This window comes from Protopterus annectens, chromosome 3.part1 (genome assembly GCF_019279795.1).
Source record: "Protopterus annectens isolate FY-2018-M chromosome 3.part1, PAN1.0, whole genome shotgun sequence".
Classification (NCBI taxonomy): Eukaryota; Metazoa; Chordata; order Ceratodontiformes; family Protopteridae; genus Protopterus; species Protopterus annectens.
Genome location: NC_056732.1, coordinates 973,847,971 through 973,867,124, shown reverse-complemented (window position 1 = coordinate 973,867,124; position 19,154 = coordinate 973,847,971). Strand labels below are relative to the sequence as shown.

General features: G+C 41.3%; 1 protein-coding gene across 2 annotated transcripts in view; it reads left to right on the top strand.

Annotated features, from left to right (window-relative positions):
• The window catches only part of LACTB2 (lactamase beta 2), a 736,830-nt gene that overhangs the window by 655,809 nt on the left and 61,867 nt on the right, over positions 1–19,154 (top strand). The window lies entirely within an intron of this gene.

The window sequence follows — 19,154 nt, the reverse complement described above, 5'->3', positions numbered from 1 at the left end:
GTATTTCACCCCATAGCAGCCCATGTAATAAGTTTGCACTTGAAGCCCCCTCCCAATATTTATTAATATTCACCTCCAAGGTAATATGAGGATACAAAGTCAGTTGAGATTAACCCAGTCAGAGAAGCAGGCTGTCAGGAAAATAGTGTGTTGATGAGACAGCTATGCCAGAATTTACCCTGTTTGGTTGTGCATTGCTCATCCAGGAGTGCATGTTGTTTGTGTATGTACTGAATATTGCGCCATTTGTTTCTTTATACTATATGAATATAAGCAGACAAGCATTTTACCATTCTTTTGCACTGTCTGTATTATTATACTAAGACTGACTCAAGATAACGTTCAGTTTTCCACACCCATCTTGTGTGGCAATGATTTACTTTTCAGTGCTTCCCAAACACCACGGTTTTTATGGTCTGGTTACATTATTGAGTTGTTATTTTTTTGTATGATTTGGAGAGGTAAAACATTTGCAGTCAAGATCTTTCTAGTCTTTTTTTTTTAACTTTTTATTTTATTTTAATAACAAAGAGCTGAGTAAAATAAAAGAAAACATTACTATTTACATACATCCACAGGCATGTAATATCAGTGTAATGCAAATTAACAATGGTTAATTCGTTGAAGGTTGTGCGTCAGGCCTGGCAAGCTGGTACATAAAAATCAACTGCCAATCATTAGTGGACCGGAGTTCCTCTGTGGCGACCCCTAACCAGGAAAAGCCGAAAGACACAAACAAACAATGTTTTTCAAGCAAATCTTTTAGTTTTAGTCACAACTTAAATGAATGAGTAATATTAAAAGTTCTCATCCTAATCATATGTAGCTCACTGCTACATACAGTTTTTGCCATACTAAGAAATTCAGTACAAGAAGATGTAGTTTTACTCCTCCAATTATTGATTATTATCCTAGCTATAGCTAGTATAGACCAAAGATACTTGAGTCCTTAGAATTATTTCAGGGATCATAGCATTAAATAAAATCATTGACTTGGAAATATTACATTTATCCAACCACAATACTTGACTAAAATTGATTTCTTTCCAAAAAGGGGGAGATGACCTCACTTTCATATACCATATGTATCAAATCAGCTGTTACCTCAGAATCACATCTCCAGGATTTGATTCTGATTGATTTATATATAATTGTAACCTTGTTAGGTGTAGCAAACACTCTTCCAGGAGAACAATTTCAAATATAAAGGGGATGTAGTTTTTTTCTGTTGACTTTAATACTATTTTTTATATTCATCAGTAAAGTTTCTATTAATAATTTTTGTGGAATAATTCCAAAAAGTATTATCCAAGTATATGAAGTCTAATCTAAGATTTATATTAATCTGTGATAAGTAACACTTATTTTTCCATTGCTTTATCATTAATATTAATTAAGATTTCCAGTATTTGGGGAAAGATTTCTTATCCGAGTTAAATGTATTTATTATTGAGCTTACAAAATCTCTAAATATTTATGATATTAACCAATTATTAGAATTGTGGCTATATCTAGACAAATTTTCAACAGTATGTATTTCGGTTCCATTTAAAAATTTGTGCCAGTAAGTTAAGTTATTTTGTTCTTCATCTATCATTCTAGTGAAATTGTGAGTTTCTAAGCATTCATTTGTATATGTTATTGGAAAAATTGAAAAGATTAGGTCTTTAATACAATACTTAGAATATATGACTTTCTGGACAGAAGAAAGGATATTATTTATATAGGGAATTTGATTAGAAGAAATGTTTCCATTTAAACAATAATTTTTTAATAGCCAGACAAAACTGTTAGGAGCTGTTTGCTTATGACAGGTAGTAATATGTTTGACTTTTTTTAGATAGAAAGTTGTTTTTTTTATTTTTATTTGCATAGTCTATTAGTGTAAGTATCCTTATTACATTATATTGTACCTGTCTGTTCAAAATAAAACCTGTTTGATTGTTCTTAATTAATTTTGGTATTACTAGAGTAATTGTAATTTTGGTATTACTAGATTAATTCTATTTGCTAAAATAGACATGAACATCTTATACTCAACATTTAGGAGTGAAATGGGACTATAAGTAAAACACTTTGTTGGATTTTTATCTTGCTTTAGAATAGGTGAGACAAGGAAATATTTCCATGATGGGGGAACCTCCAACGTAGTTTTTATTTCCCTGAAAGCTTTTTCTAGTATAAAGACTGCATTATCTGGCAGTACTTTATATAGTTCAGGTACAAGATCATCTAAATCAGGAACTTTATTATTTTTTTTTACTTTTTAATTTGATCTTTTATTTCTTTTAAAGTAAAGGGTCTATCACTGGCATTTAATTGTCCATTTGCTAATGTATTCCTTATATTTTCCTTTAGAAAAGTTTCTACTATCTCATCATTGACTAAGCTATTTGAATTTTTATTTATATTTTCATAGAATATTATAAAGCACTCAAGAATGCCCTTAATGTCTGTTTTCCTTTCTTTTTTTATTTCTTTGTATTGTAATGTCTTTAATGTGATTTAGTCTATTAATTTTCTTAGATCTACTAGCAAGTGTATCTAAGCTTGACTGGTTCACCGAATATGTTTGAAGTTTTAATTTTTTCAGGTTTATTAATACTTTATGATTTAGAATTTTAACATATTTTGTATTCAAATGTTTTAGTTCTGACTAACTAATAGTGTTATTTGGTTTTAGGTCTAACTTTATTGTATCTGTTTTAATCTGTAATGTATTTAATTCTGTATCCCATTCTTTTGTCTTACTTATATACCAGCATGTAATTTATTTCTGTTCAGTTTGATTACCGGGGAAGTCCACTGGGCTCAGGGAGCCCGTTTTCAGTGGAGGCCCAGGGAGAAAAGCTCCAAAAACACCGAATACAGTTAAAGATTATACAGAAAAGTGTCGTAGAAGTTGCAAACTACAAATGCTTTTGAAAGTGAGTAAAGATAGAATACACAATATTTGCACAGAAGCAGAAATGACATGAAGATTATAACCCATCATCTACCCAAACCACCGATTTCATGTAGATTACTAAGTATAACAGTAGTACAAAGTATACAATATATTTAGTATGTAAGTGTTCAAACAGTCAGATAATAGCTTTACAATATTTACTTGGAGCAGCTTATGGAATAGCATAGCTGTTTACAGTATTTACATAGAGCAACATCTGGTATGGAAATTGGCAGTTCGATAATGAATGCTTATGAGATACTTAGAAAAAAATTACCATTTAAGTAAGCCTTTGAGTCCCAAAGGATAATACCATTTACTTCACCATTTGTATTTATTTATATAAAGTTCTTGATTTCATTTACATACCACTTGTTAAATCCTATTATTTTAACAATGTAGTCTTTTATAGCCGCTGTAGCGTTGTTGCCTCACAGCAAGAGGTTCTGCCGTTCGATTCTCGGCTGGAGTGCGGGGAGTGCCTTCTGTGTTGAGTCTGCATGTCCTCCCCGCGGTCGAGTGGCCTTCCGAAAGACATGCGTGAATGGGCATGCCTTTGTTTAGGTTGGGCATCGAGCTGGTAACTCGGCACTGTAAAAATCTACTGCCAGTCAATAGCGGACCGGAGTTCTGCTGTGGCAACCCCTAACCAGAAAAAGCTGAAAGACAAACAGACAACATGCTGGTAGTTTTTTATGATATATTAAGATATTATTTTTCAAAATAATGTTGAGTACAATAGCATTGTGATCTGCTAATGGACATGACACTATGGAAACTTCTGTTATATTTGAAATCAAATTCCCCTGTAACAAAAACCTCATCAGTACTTGTCTGAGTTCCATGTCTATAAGAATAATGGCTGTATTGAAGCAAATTTACTTTTCTTAGTTCAAACTTTAAGTTCGTAAGGCTTACAAAATGTGATTAGTATGTAGTTGATAATGTGATTCTGTATTTCTTTTTAGCAGTGGTGTTTACACTTAAAATCACCAATCAGCATGTAGATAATTTTTTGCATCTTTAGCCCCAACCCCCTGGAATCCAGTAAGAGTTTACCAAAGTATATATTTTCCTATTCCATTCAATTACAACATCACTTAACATACCATTTTTATCAACATAAGTCATAACTGGGGAATTCCTCCACAGAATGAGTGTGTCTGTTCTTTTAGATCTAAAACCAAAGCCTGCTAAAACTAAATAATTCATGAATGATAATTTGTTAACATCCTTATTGAGTAAATGTGTTTCTTGTAAAAAGTACTATTTGAGCTATGTGTAACTTCATGTATTTCAGCAGGCTTCTTCTCTTTAATGATTTATTTAATCCTTTAATATGAATAATTTTAAGAAAGCTCTTCTATATGTTAAGAAAGAGAGAAAATGCTACTTGGGTCCCGTTTCACTTTAAATAAGACAGATTAGTTATCACTGTTCCAGTCTTCTCTTATAACCTCTTCTTGCTCCTCGAACTACAATAAGAAGGTTATCAGATGTTATTTTCACATTTGTTATTATAAAGGTTAAGAAGCTGTATATTATTATTTATTTTATTTACAGTGGATACATTTATTTATATAACAATCTATTTACTGTATACATGTCTATCTGTCCTTATCTCTTTCTATTCCTGCTTATAGTGTCTCTCTTATTCCATTTGTTATTTACATGAACTCCGAACTTCAGTAATAATCTACGTGTACTATGCTGTTTGAAAATAAAACTAGATATATACCATCCCTTGTATATCAGGAAATTGTTATTCTAGTTCCTTCTTTTTTATTATATAATTTAATTTCTTGCAATCAGTTCATCTTATTTATGCATGTTATCAGAGGGAATTTGAACTAACATCAAATATTCTATAAATAAACTCTATCAAATACAATCTGTCTGTTATGTTTAAATCATATACCAAAGAATATAATTATCTGTGTCATACCAGTAGTGTCTTATTATAAGCTTCAGTGTGTTCAATCTGTTATTATACAAGCCATCAAGCTGTTAATATATAACAAACTATCAAAACTACAAACCGGTTATTACTGGTTTTAAAGCTCATTTTTTACATTCAATGTATTATATTATATTCATTATGTATATTCCTTATGTATGATTAAATATGATGTGTTTTTATTCCTAAATATAAATGCTTTTAAATTAATTTATCAGTATTAATACTTACAACACACTGTATTTCTCATTTTAACATTCTAATGCATCACGTCCGGTTCAGAGTGTGAGTTGAAAGGTCAGTTTTTACATTAAGAAGAAGAAGAAGGAAAAATAACTCATAGAAACTCTTAAAGTTTATAGCACTACATTGGTTTAAATCCTATCTTGAAAACAGACAGCAGGCAGTACTTTGGGATAATAATCTTTCTACTTCCCTCCCTGTAAACATTGGAGTACCACAAGGCTCTATATTAGGACCCCTTCTCTTTTCATTGTTTATTAATGATCTACATACCAAAATTCCTCAAGCCACCTGCATACAATATGCAGATGACTCAACTTTAATTTGTTCAGCCAAGTACATAACCTCTCTCCAGTCCCTCACTCAAACAGTATTTAACAGTGTTGAAAATTGGTTTATACAACATTGCCTCCTTTTAAACCCCAAAAAAACAAAATTATTGCTCTTTGCTCCTACTCATAAGTCACCTCATCCACACTTCACAGTAACCTCTAAAAATGGAACTAACATACCCCCTGACACTACAACCCGTCTACTGGGAGTAACAATTGATAACAACCTTAGCTGCTATGATCATATTAATGCTACAATAAAGTCTGTCAACAAAAAACTAGGCACCCTTTACAGAATCAAACCTTCCTTACCCCTTCAGCCAGAATCACTATTGCCCAGACTAACCTGATCTCTACCCTTTTCTATGCTTCTGCAGTGTATATATCAACCTATCTAGAAACAACATCACCAAACTTTCTACTAGTTATAATAACATAGCCAGATTTGCCACTGGCACCCCTTTCAGAACTCACCACTGTCACAACCTCAAACAACTGGGATGGTTAGAACTGCAGAACCTACTACTTTGTCAACAACTTATCACCCAAAAGATCCTTTATCACCCTAATAATACCCCAACCCTTACTAATCTGATTACCCCCTACAAAAATCTTGCAACTCTGCGCTCAGCTAACAAAATTCTAGTCTCCACTATTAAATCTAACAACAAACCTGGGGACTCACTTTTCACCAACACAGTAGGAAAAAGCTGGAACCAGCTTCCTAGTGAACTTTCATCTCTTGCTTCCACTATCTCTTTAAAAAGCATCTTAAAGAATATCTTAAAACTCACTGGCTTTGTCCCTGCTCTAACCCTGACTGATATACCCTGAATGTTATTTCTTTCCCCTTTTGCTCTCCTTACACTTGTATACTCCAGTGTTCTATGTCACATACCTGTAAAAAAAAAATTATGTCAGACATTTTTACAACTCAGTATTTTATTTCTTTTTTTGATTGCTCTCTCTCAAATTATTGCTCTCAGTATTTGATCTTAGTGTTAACCTATATAACTTATGTTAACCTCAATGTAACAATGTCCTGTAATTTATTTTGACTATTACTGTATATTGTAATCTTTGTCACTACTTATGCTTGGAGCTTTTCTCCCCAGGCCTCTACTGAAAATGGACATATATCCAGTTAGACTAGCCCAGTCAACAGATGTAAAATAAATAAAAATAAATAAATAAAGCCTTACAGAAGTGCTCACACCACAGTATAGCTTCTTTTAAAGTTAAATTAATGTTAAAGGCACGAAAATAGTTTGTTTAGCTCTACTTGCATGCACAGAAATGCTTGCGGCATTCACAAGTGAATTTAAACACTTCAGCATAAAATAGTAGCCCTTCAAAGCCATCTAATCAAGAAAATAAAACATGAACCACTTTAAACTTTCAAATGCTTCCTCAAATGGAGACAATATATTTTCAGAAAATGCATGTGCAGATAAACTCGCAACAATCAGCGTTTATTTTTAACCTTTATTTTAAAATAAGGGTTTGGTAAGTTACTTTAATTAGCAAATACCTACTAAACATAAGAAGACTGTAACAAAGCATAATTAGAGATAAAACAATGACTCCAACATTTCAAATGCAGATGTTTTCTCAGGTTTTCATATATTATTTTATATGAAGCTAACAGTAAAACCTGTGTTGAAAGAATGCCAGTAATGTGTGATAAGAATTTAGCTTGTATAGGTGTTAATGATATGCTAATTGTTTAGTGACATTCCAGTACTTTCTTTTGTATATGTAAAACAGCCACTTTTATGAATTAGACTGCAGCTTAGCATACTTTTTGCTGTCATTTTATATCCCAAGCACTATGTTTAGTAGCAGAACACAAAACCATTGTAAGAACTTAAAATTTTTGTTTTTTTACATAAGCTTAATCATATTGATGTTTTACATTTAGTGATAGGTATAGTATGACTGATTAAGCTTAATTTGGAATTAATTAGCATCACGTTTATAAAGAAGATCATTTGAAATAAGGAATAAAACATGATTGTCCCTGTAGAAAGTTGTATTGTTATCTGATCCTTACTATTCATACACTTCTTTATGTTACAAAACAAATATTGCAAGGAGAATGAATTAATTTTCCATTTATTTTTCAGTTTTTACCATCTATTCCTTGTTGCATTTCTTTTGAGAGATGTAGACAAATTCCAGTCCATTTATTGCATTTTCTTCTAGAATTATATTCCTCTGTATAAGTATTAAAAGTCCTCTGTCCTTCTGTAAGATGAACTTTATTATTGCTGGAAATACAATGAGTGCTTTAATATTGCTTTTCTTTAAGTCCTTTATAAGAGGTAAACATGCTTTCCTTTTTGACATGATTGAAGTTGAATAATCATTGTCAAATCTTATAATGTTTTATTTTAACTGGATAATTAGTTCATGCTGTTTTTAAAATAAGATCTTTATATAGCCTAGAAAATAATCTAATGATCAGTGACCCTAGTGTAGGTGAATTTTCTTTATTGATGTGTTAGAAAGTGATCTGTGTGCCCTCCCAATACTGAAACAAAGAGCTTCTGGCAGGTTCAATGTCTTACGCAGCCGGCTATTTAGAAATTAAATCATACTGTCTCCTTCCTCTTTCTCAGGGATGCCATAAATCCTAATATTGTTCCTTCTGGGCCTGTTTTCTAGATATTGTTTCCCAAAATAAGCTATTTTGTTTTGGGAGAAATTCAGTATCTGGAGTAGTTAACTTAATTTGTGCAGCAACCTTTGGGAATCGGATCCAACCTCGGATCCGAGTCGGCAGTTTTTAACAGCTTTAGAGCCGAGCTCCAAGCTCTTCTACCTATAATTCCCTGCAAACCCTGACTAACCTCAGATCTAATTTACTGGGTTTAGTTCAGCAGCTTGATCCAGAGTTTCCAGGCGTTTTCGTTCTCTTTGTGAGAAATATTTAACTTTTATAACATTTTTCTTTAACCTTTGGTGTGAGAGTGTGTTTAGCTCCCCTTTTCTGTCTAAAAGCTCTCGTAGTTTAAATTATTTTATTTCTATCTAACCTCCCCCTTCCTCGTGGTTCTGTCAGGGTTGTGTGTGTGTGTGTGTGTGTGTGTGTGTGTGTTTGGGGCTTTGTGTGTGAGAGTTACTTTTTTTAAGTATGTCTGAGGCCCCAAAGATAATGTTTTCTAAGTGCACCGAGTGTGGCCATAAGCTGTCCCCAGCGGATGGCCACACTTGGGGTTGAACACCTGTCCTCTGGTTGTACCATTTGTGCAGCGTTCAACCCCAGGGCACTTAACGACCGGAGGTCCAAGCTGATTCTGGCGGGTCTTCTGCCCCCGGACTCGGCTTCTACCTCCAGTCCTCCCGTGGCTCCCGCTGCGGCGGCTGCCACTCCTGCTTCCCTCCCCCCGGCTGGGACTCAACCTCCTGCCTTAGGCCCGGAGGAGAAGGAAGCCTGGAAAGAAAGGAGGAGGGAGAAGCACCACAAGCGGCGGGCCGAGGCCTCTGCTTCGGCCCCCCCCGGCTAAGCGGTCTTCTCCCTCCGGGTCTTCAGGGTCTCCTCCTTCTCGGATCCGGTCCCTGTGCTTTTCACCAGGTCCTGAGGAGGAGGAGATCCGATCTCCTTCGATGTCATCAAGGCGGCATTCCCGCCTCACCTCGGTGGCCTTGTCGAGATCTACTAGAAGTCTCACGGATGCAGATTTGGACCGGATGATGAGAAGATTCCTCCAGGCCCAACTGCAGATGGGAGTGCTCCTGCCTCCCCCCCCCTCCGGGGGGGAGCTTGACCCCCTTCTTTGCCCCAATAGCTCCTTCTCCGTCCCGTTTCCCGGGTTCAGAGTCTTCGGAGCCGAGCAGCCTTGGAGCCGGGGGTGTGTCGGCACCGATAGTCTCGGGTACTTCGGTGCCGACACTTCCCTCGAGTCTGTCGGGTCCATTTTCTTCGGATCTGAGCTCTCGGAGCCGAGGGCTGAGCTTCGGATCCGGCGGTATCGGTATGCTTTTGGCTTCGTTTGGGTTGGAGCATACTGGTCCGTTGGATCCGATCGCTTCGGCGCCGGCCCCGATCCGTCCATCGGATCCGAGGGAGAGTCTGCTTTCAGATCCCAGAGGGAGCAGCTCTCCCTCTGCATTCGACATGGTGGAGAGAGTCCTGTCGATGGATTCCAGGCCCCCGACCCTTGCCACGGCTCCACCCTGCACTCCTTCTCAGTTGGGCCCGACTTCCATCACCTGGCCCCAGGGACAGCCTGCTTTGACGTCCCAGGTAGTTCCATTGGAACAAGACGTTGCTGGTGAGACTTCCTCAGACAGCCCCCCTGAGGAGGTTCCTCACAAGCGAAGGTGCAAGAGGAGGCACTTGGACTCCCCCAAGTCCTTGACTGAAGACACGGATTTGGAGGAAGGGGAAGGGTCCCCAAGATCACCCCCCGAAGATGTCTCATTTGGTGACATCATGGAGATGCTCAGAATAAAGGGGGGGGGGGTCTGCCCCAAAGCCTACCTCGGACGAATCCATGTTCCTGGAGGCATTTGAAGCAGGCCCGTCTACCTCTTGGGTGTCCCCTCCGGCCGACCCCCCTGGTAGACTTGATCACTACCAGGACGTGGAAGGAGCCGGACACTGTGTATCCAGTCCCCAAGCGCCCAGACAAGATCCTTAGCCCACCCTCTGACAAGTCCCACTGGAGTAAGGGTCCCCCTGTAGATGCCATGTCGGTGAGCGGCGTCCACCAAGAGGGAATTTGCTCAGGAGAGTCCCTCGATTCATCCCCCGAGCAAGGAGTCTCGGTCGATGGACCGCCTAGGGAAGCGGGTGTTTAGTTCGGCTACCTTCTCTGTGAGGTTGCTGAACTACATGGCACATGTGCTCCGACTGCAGCGGGACCTTATCAAAGAGTACGCTACGTCGCCCCCCGAGTCCATGTTGGGGGAGGACAAACAGTTGCACTCCACCTGGATGACCACTCTACGATGTATATCTAACACCTCTATGCGGCTTCTGTCTCATGCCACGGAAGGAGCCGCTAGAGCCGGCGGAGCGGGCCTCGTTATGAGATGTCAGGCCTGGCTTCAGCACTGTAATTTCGCAGAACCCTTTAAGGCGTCGTTCGTTAATGCCCCTTTTGATGATTCTGCCCTCTTCGGCAAAACTGTGCGAGATACCTTGGTCCAGAGCGAAAAGGATGGGAAGACGTTGTCTGCTGTTGGAGTCCACTTCTCTGCTCCCCAGAGGTCCTTTTCTAAGAACCAAAAGGGACAGAAGAAGATGTGGTTCCGGAAGTCGCAACAGTCCCGTCCCGCTCCGGACTCCCAGCCCTTCCGCGGCAGAGGAGGGCAGGGTGGACACCACCCTAGAGGCAGAGGGGGCCCGCGGAACTTTGGATCCAGAGAACCCTTCTCGGACCAAACTACACAACACCCCTGAGGCGTTGCCCGACTGCTCCACTCTGGAGGCAGTCGGGGGGCGTTTCGCGAAGCACCCAGCAGCTTGGGAGTCCATCACGACAGACCGCTGGGTGCTTCACATCATATCCAGAGGATACCAAATTCCCTTTTCTCGTTACCCACGCAGCCCCAGATACCTCCCCGATGTCCCACCCAATCAGAGGGAGGCCGCAGCAATGGAGATCCGACACTTGCTGGAAAAAAGAGCCATCCAACACGTCCCCCCAGACCAGTGCCGGTCCGGGTTTTACTCCAGGTTCTTTTTGGTGCCAAAAAAGACGGGTGACTTAAGACCGATCCTCGACCTCTCTTCCCTGAACCTGTCAGTAACCAAAGAGAAGTTCCACATGGTCACTCTTTAATCCATCCTCCCCCTTTTGCGGGAGAATGATTGGATGTGCTCTGTAGACCTCAAGGATGCGTACTACCACATTCTGATGGACAGGCGATCCAGGAGGTTTCTCCGCTTCCGGCTAGGAGTCAGTCATTTCCAATTCAGGGTCCTCCCCTTTGGTCTCACCGTAGCCCCCAGGGTGTTCACCAAAGTGTTAGCAGTGATAGCGACCCACCTGAGGCTCCAGGGAATTCAGGTCTTCCCGTACCTGGATGACTGGCTCCTGACCGCCCCGACAAGGCATCTACTCTGTGCAGCCAGAAACTACTTTCTTCGTTTAGCTCCCCGGCTGGGTATCACTATCAACATAGAGAAGTCGTCTCTTACTCCGACTCAGACTACAGACTTCATAGGGGCCAAATTGGACACAAACAAGCTCCTAGCTTTCTTGACCACAGACCGACTACTATCCCTGAGACTACACGTGCAGGCCATTCTACAATCTCCAGCTCCCCCGGCGGAATTGGTCCTGAGGGCTCTTGGCTCGATGGCGGCAGCGATCAACCTATTGCCAATGGCACGTTTGAACATGAGGGTCTTACAATGGACCCTCCAGGTCCAGTGGTCCTTTCTTCACTATCCTCTGAGCCATCCCGTTCCCCTTAGCAGGGCCTGCAAGAGGGCCCTCCTATGGTGGCTCCAATCTCCGGATCTCCAGCAAGGACGCCCCTTTTCTATGACCCCTCCATTAGCCACGGTGACCACGGACGCCTCCCGCCTCGGGTGGGGGGGGGGCATTGTTCGGGCAGGACAGTCCAAGGCACATGGGGCCTCACGGAGACCTCACTGCATATCAACGTCCTAGAGATGAGGGCAGTCCTGTTAGCGTTGCAAGCACTCCAGGACCTTTTTCCTGTAGGAACGATTGCGATTCAGACGGACAACATGTCGGTTGTCTGTTACATCAACAAACAGGGGGGGACCAGGTCTTATCCACTCTGTTGAGAGGCCATGAGGGTGTGGGAATGGGCGATCTCCACCAACCGCTTTCTCATAGCAACGCACATTCCGGGACGGTCCAACATTCTAGCGGACAAAGTCGCACCATCCTGTTACCATACGAGTGGTCTCTGAATCCCGAGATAGCGAACTGGATCTTCGCCAAATGGGGTCAACTCTGTTGCGATCTCTTTGCCTCTCCCTCGAACACAAAATGTTACGACTACTTCACTCTCATTTCCCCCTCCGGGGAACCCCCGAGAGACGCTCTGGTGCATGCTTGGCCTCCCGGTCTTCTTTATGCTTACCCTCCTCTTCCTCTGATGCTGAAGTTTCTGCAGAAAGCCAGTCGGTTGAGGAGCAGGATTATCCTCATTGCCCTATTTTGGCCTCGTCAAACCTGGTTCCCTTACCTTTGGTCTCATCTGGTGATTCCTCCTTGGATTCTGGATCCCCGTCCGGATCTAATATCGCACCCCCTAGATCTCCCAGTCCCGAACCTGAACAACCTCAAGCTCACAGCTTGGCTGCTCCAGTTCCACTCATAGCTAGGACTCCCAGTATCTCTTCCCCAGTTAAAACCATTCTAGTAGCAGCGCACAAGCCTTCTTCTAGGAAGATCTATAGCAGCAAATGGAAATGTTTCTCCATTTGGGCGGAACGCAAAAATTTGGATCCTTTTACAGCTCCTTTGCCCGCTGTATTAGACTTTCTGTCAGGACTGTTTCATCAGGGGGCTAGTTCCTCCACAGTCAAGGTCCAACTGGCAGCTATCTCTCATTATCACGTTGGAAACGAATTGGGCCCTTTGATCACCACGAAATTGTGTAAGACCTTTTTGAAGGGCACCTTTCTGCTCAGACCCCCAGTGAAGGATGTAGTCCCTCCTTGGGATTTAACGCTGGTGCTTCAGGCCTTGACAGCTCCCCCGTTTGAGCCTGCAGCTTCCATAGATCCTAAATTCTTGTCATGGAAAACGGCCTTTCTTGTCGCCATCATCTCGGCTCGAAGGGTCTCTGAATTACAGGCCCTCTGTGTAAAACCCCCATACTTGACCTTTCACAAGGATAGAGTTTACCTCAGGACCAATCCCTCCTTTCTTCCCAAGGTTGCCTCTGAGTCAAATATTAACCAGTCCATCGACTTCCCGGTCTTCTTTCCTAACTACCATAACAAAGGGGAATACAAATTACACTCATTGGATGTGCATAGACAACTTCGCTTCTACATCCACAGGACATCTGGTCATAGGAAATCCGACCAGTTGTTCATCTCCTTTGCCAAATTTAACTTGGGTAAATCTGTGTCTAAAGTCACACTCTCTAGATGGATTTCACAGTGTATCCTTTTAGCATACGAAAGTTCAGGCAGGCCCGCACCTCAGGGAGTCCATGCCCACTCTACTAGATCTATGTCTACCTCTGCGGCTTTTAGAGCTAGAGTTTCTTTGGATGATATTTGCTCGGCAGCCACTTGGGCTTCATCTCATGCTTTTATCAATCACTACAAATTGGACATTATCTCCAGAGGGAGAGCATCCTTTGGCTCTGCAGTGCTCCGGAACATCCTTCCATGAAGGCCGCCCAAGATTCAGGTAGCTGGGGACTCTGTCCCAAAGGTTGCTGCACAAATGAAGTTAACTACTCCAGATTAAGAAGTTGTGTACTCACCATAACGTTCCATCTGAGTAGGTAAACTTCATTTGTCAGCAACCATCCCTCCCTCCTGCCCCCTCACTTGCAAATGTTCTCATACTCAGGTCCATGGGTTTTACCCACTTATCTTGGGATTAATCATTGTTAGCAGCTTCTGCTGTTGGGCAAACCTGATCTGAGGTTAGTCAGGGTTGACAGGGGGATTATGGGTAGGGGGAGGAGCTTGGTGCTCTGATCTAAAGCTGTTGAAAACTGCCGGCTCGGATCCGAGGTCGGATCCGATTCCCAAAGGTTGCTGACAAATTAAGTTTACCTACTCAGATGGAACGTTATGGTGTGTACATAACTTCTTAATTATTCACACTGTCAATCATTCTTCTATCTAAATCAGGCATGGCATCTTCTGTATTTGAAATTTGTGAATATCTTTGTTTAAGAGCTTCACTCCACACTTCTACCTGTTTTTATATTCATTCTTAATATTTGTTTTGCTTTCCATTTTACCCATCTTTATAGAAAGTCCATTGTGGTTGCTGATTATAGACTGAATGTCTCTCTTCATTGTATTATCCTGTACTCCGGGTTTAGAGTGACTCATTCTAAAGGAATTTATTTACTGACAGGAAAAAGGGATGAAAAAGGTTTCATGCTTATATTTTCTTTTAGAAGTTTTTTTCATAAATAGTTTAATTATTCATGCATCAAATTTTGAAACATTTCCTTTGAATTTTTCTGTACAAATCCTGTCATAGATGTTAAAATGAAGCAGAGCAAAAATACAGTGCTGCTAACAGCTCATTATCTTGGCTAACCCCCCCCCAAATATCTTTTTAGTCTTGATTCATGCCATTGCTGGGATGTGTTATGTGGAATCTGTGATCCATCATTTCATTATGGTGCACATTTGAAGCAATTTGGCATGGGTGCAACCATTTGGCAGTCAAGCAGTAAGAATATCAGCCCTCCCCTGAAACATAAATGTTGTCATTGTATAATAGCCTGCAGTCACTGCATCTGACCCTGATACTGCAGGAGTTCTGCCACAAGGCTGTGCTCCTACAAGTTTACTGAGAATTTTGCGCTTGTATAATGTAAACACATTTATCACAAAGATCCTTACTGTGTATTAACTTAATCTGTTAAAAATATGCGTGCTATGTGATTGAAAGTGTCTGTGCAATAGTCAGTGCACTAGGGACCTCGTACTAAGTTGGCCACTGTCCCCCTTTTCTTGACCAGTATAGAAAACTGCATATACCAGTTATTTAGGCTCAGGAAATGAAAGAAAAATGTTTTAATTTGGCATATCTTTGCTAATTGCTTTATACTGGTTATAAACTGTTTGCTGTCAATTTAATTTGACCTGAAGGTGGGAAGTCAAAAAAATAAAATAAATAAAAAAATGGTCTTCTACTCAGTCTGACTTTCCTGATAATCAAATGTCAATAAATAAAATAAATAAATTCTAAAGACATGCTTCTGGAGCATTTCTCCCCGGGCCTCTGCTGAAAACAGGATCTGTGGAACCTAGTCGGACTTTCCCGGTCAACAAATGTTAAATAAATAAAAAATAAATAAAATAAAATAATAAATAAAAACTGTCCTTGAAGCACTCACATCTCCAAAGAGCACATTAGCAAAGGGGTTCAGGTTGTTATCTTGAGATTAAATTAAAAGTAAGAACAGGCACCTTCAAGCCAGGAGGGTAACTTTCATTAACAGTAGTTCAAAAATAAGCTTTTCATGTGCTTGGTAGCAGGGAGTTCGCCAGTGTAACAAGAAAATATTATGACAGTCCTTACATGTATAAGGCAGCATGCAAACTACCCTGTTGGAAATTGTAATGGCTGGCACAGTTTTTGAAGAAGTACATGGTATAGGATTGAGATAGGAAAGATTGTGAGCATGTGAGGCAGAGCACCTCGCTGACTCTGTTCAAGAGAAATCTAGACCTGTGGATGGGAGATCGTAGGTTTACCCCGAGAATCATCTCTGTGTCACTGCTGGACAGAGGCACAACAAACTAATGGGCACAGTATTTTTTCATATAAGGGGTGGCGTAAGCCACAAAAATTTGGGCTAGGCTTATAAATGCCTTAGGGCAGATAGCCTAGTATAAACCTATGAACCTATGAACCTATAAGGTAGCACAAAAGTAGAGCCTCCCTCTGCATTGGTTGATAGGTTTGTACTAAGCTTGGGGCTCAAGAGCAATTGACAAAACTCATCACATCGCCCTTGTAATGATAAGGATGGACTAGTTCCCACTGAAGTAGGAAAGTACTAATGTTAGGTACATTCCAAATGAGGCTTTGTATATGATAATGGGTCTGATGAAGGAGGAGTAAATGATGACAAGGACATCCTTCGACCTTGAACAAATGATGACAGATGAGCTGTGAGAGACAGAAGCATTTTCTGACCACATCTGAGACATGGTGACTGAAAGAGGACTTATTGCAAATGTGAATACCCAGGTCTCTAGTAAAGGTGGCTGTTGAAAGGGAAACACTATGATGAGGAAGAGGTCGGGGTCTTACAGAAAGCAGCTGTGCTGAACTTCTTAGCCCTTAGGATAAATGGTAATGCATTCCATTGTTTTCCAGTTACTGTTTCTGATTCTGGCAGTCTTGTAGTTACCAGGGTCTGTTGTTCCACTGCCTTTGTGGACAACAAGAGTTAGGGCTGTTCTTCAGGTTTCAAATGCATAGCCTGTGGAGAAACTAAAGTTAAACAGATAGAAGTATTTGACACTTTAAACAGAACCTGTAATATTGTTAGGTCCCTTGGCAGCTAGTGTTTTCTTTTCTTTTTTTTTTCAATAGCACAAACCACCTAATCAAAAGGTATAACATGTTGTACTACTGAGGAAATCATGGAGGAGATGGGATGTATTTGACGCTTAAAGTTGGTGCCAGATTTATCAAAAAGTATATCAGCTGTATTCTGTGCTTTACAGTGAGATGTACCTTTGGAGATAAATCAGGAGCAGAACTGAGTCCTATTTCTGAGTTTCCTACTGTAGATGAGGAAGGCCTTGTGGTTGTCCTTGATAGTGAAAGCAGTTATAAGTTCAGAACTGTTTTTTGCATATTTGTTATACTTGAGGGTGTTACCTAATGATGTTTGGTAGCTTTTATTTATTTTTAACATCTGCATGTTTATTTTATTTCTACACATCATTGACAATATATTTATATATAGCTGTCAGTCCAATTAAATTCAGCATCTTATAAGCTATTTTGAAACTGTGGATGAATATACACCAGCATTCTTTATCATCTTATCTGATGTCCTTCAAGGATGCATCTGCAGTCATCACATATGGGTTGTCCTGCCTCAGGCAGCCCTTCGGTCGGCCGGATTCCAAAGTCTGGGTCCGGCATCAGCTGATGTCGCCCTTTCCCTGACGTCAGAGCACCTGGGGTATAAAAGAGTCAGCTGACGCCATCTTCCCCAGTCTTTCTTGCTGCGTGGTGCCCGAAGCAGAAGCAGTTCGCAAGTGCCGGTCGGCCAGCTCCTGTAATTCAGCTACCGAAGACTTCAAAAAGCTAAGTACCCCGTTGGGGACTCTTTCTTGCCTCAGCCGATGTCAGATAAAGTTAATAATTGTTTAACTTGTGGGAAACAAATACCTCATAAGGATTTCCACTCTTACTGCCTCCCCTGCCTAGGCCCAGAACACGTCGTCTCGGCCTGTTCAGCCTGTGCTTCCTTCAACCGACGCACTCTTAGACATCGGGCAGAGTTTGCAGAGGAATTTTTTGGGGCTAGTTTTTCGTACAATATGCCGTCGGAGACTCCGACTTCACATTTAATTAAGAAATGGAAGGACAAGGACCGCTTCATGCGGGCAGCGGTTTCAGCTGAAACCACGGCCAGGCCTACCGCGAGTGTCCCGGTCTCAGCTGAAACCGAGTCCTTGGTACTTCCAACCACCGAAACCGCTCAGCCGACTACCTCGGTCCCGGAGGCCCTGGCTGAGTCGATTATTGAATTTCCAACAGAAACTGGTGTCCTGGAACCTTCCGACACCATACCTTTAGACAAAACTACACCTGCACATGGTGCAGCCAGGCCTCCTGCATCCATGTCCATTAAGGCATTCTCTAGGGCTAAAGCTGCTAAACTCTCCAAAGCTTTGCCTCCCAAGGTTATCCCTCAGGGACCCACTACAGGTTCACAGATTCTAAGCTTAGCAGAGGACCTTATCTCCTTAATTAGGGGCTCTCGACCTCCTCCAGACAAAAGGCCAGGGTTGAGCCCTCTGATCCCCACTCCTCAGATGAGGCCTCTGATGGCTCTACTCTCTCGGACCACCAGGAGGAGGCTTTTTCGGCCTACGAGGATTCTTATGCAGAGGAATCTATTCCCTCGGCCTCCCCTCCTGAAGAGTTTTCCTTTGGGGAGACACTTCACACTATGAGAGAGCATTTCCAATGGCAGGACCAGGAATTCTCTGATTCCAGGAAGAGATTAAGGACCTTCTTGCATTTGCCTCAGCATAGACCTTTGGCTATTCCTCCTGTTTTAAATGTCATTGATGATGTGTACTCTGAATCTAGCACAACCCCTGATTCTCTTCCACCGGCTCCTGTACTACAGGGTCCCGGACTCACATCTTCACCTTTACAAGGCCCACTCTGCTGATCCAGAAACTATTTCCCAGGGCCCTAAAGGGGTTGCAGCTGCCACTACTAAAAATCCTCTCCCCTCTAAAAGGGAGTCTAGAGCTTTAGAGAGATGGGGTAAAAAAGTGTATACTTCTGCTACTCTTTCTATGAGGGCATTAAATTGTCAATTTGATATGATACAGTACCAAGAGTATTTGTTAGATGAATTGCATAAAAAAATGTCTTCACCTGAACCCCTAGATCACAAATCACTTCAGGATCTGGTACATAACTCCCAACAGGTTAGCAACCATTTCTTGCAATGTGGTTATGATGCATTGGAAGCTTCATGTAGGTCAGCTATGACTGGCGCAGTCATACGTAGGCATGCTTGGCCGAAGGAACAATCTCTGCCAGACCATGTCAAAGCAAAGCTTCTGGATGCTCCACTGGAAAAGCAAAAGTTATTTGGCTCCACGGCTCAGGAGGTCCTAAAGAAAGTTGAAGAAAAGGCAAAATCTGTACAAACAGTCAAAGATTTTCTCCAAGTCCAACCACCAAGATTCAGCAGGAATTGGCCTTCCAAAAATTGGTCCTTTCCAGACACAGAGAGGTTTCAGAGAGGCAATAACAGGCGTGCCAGA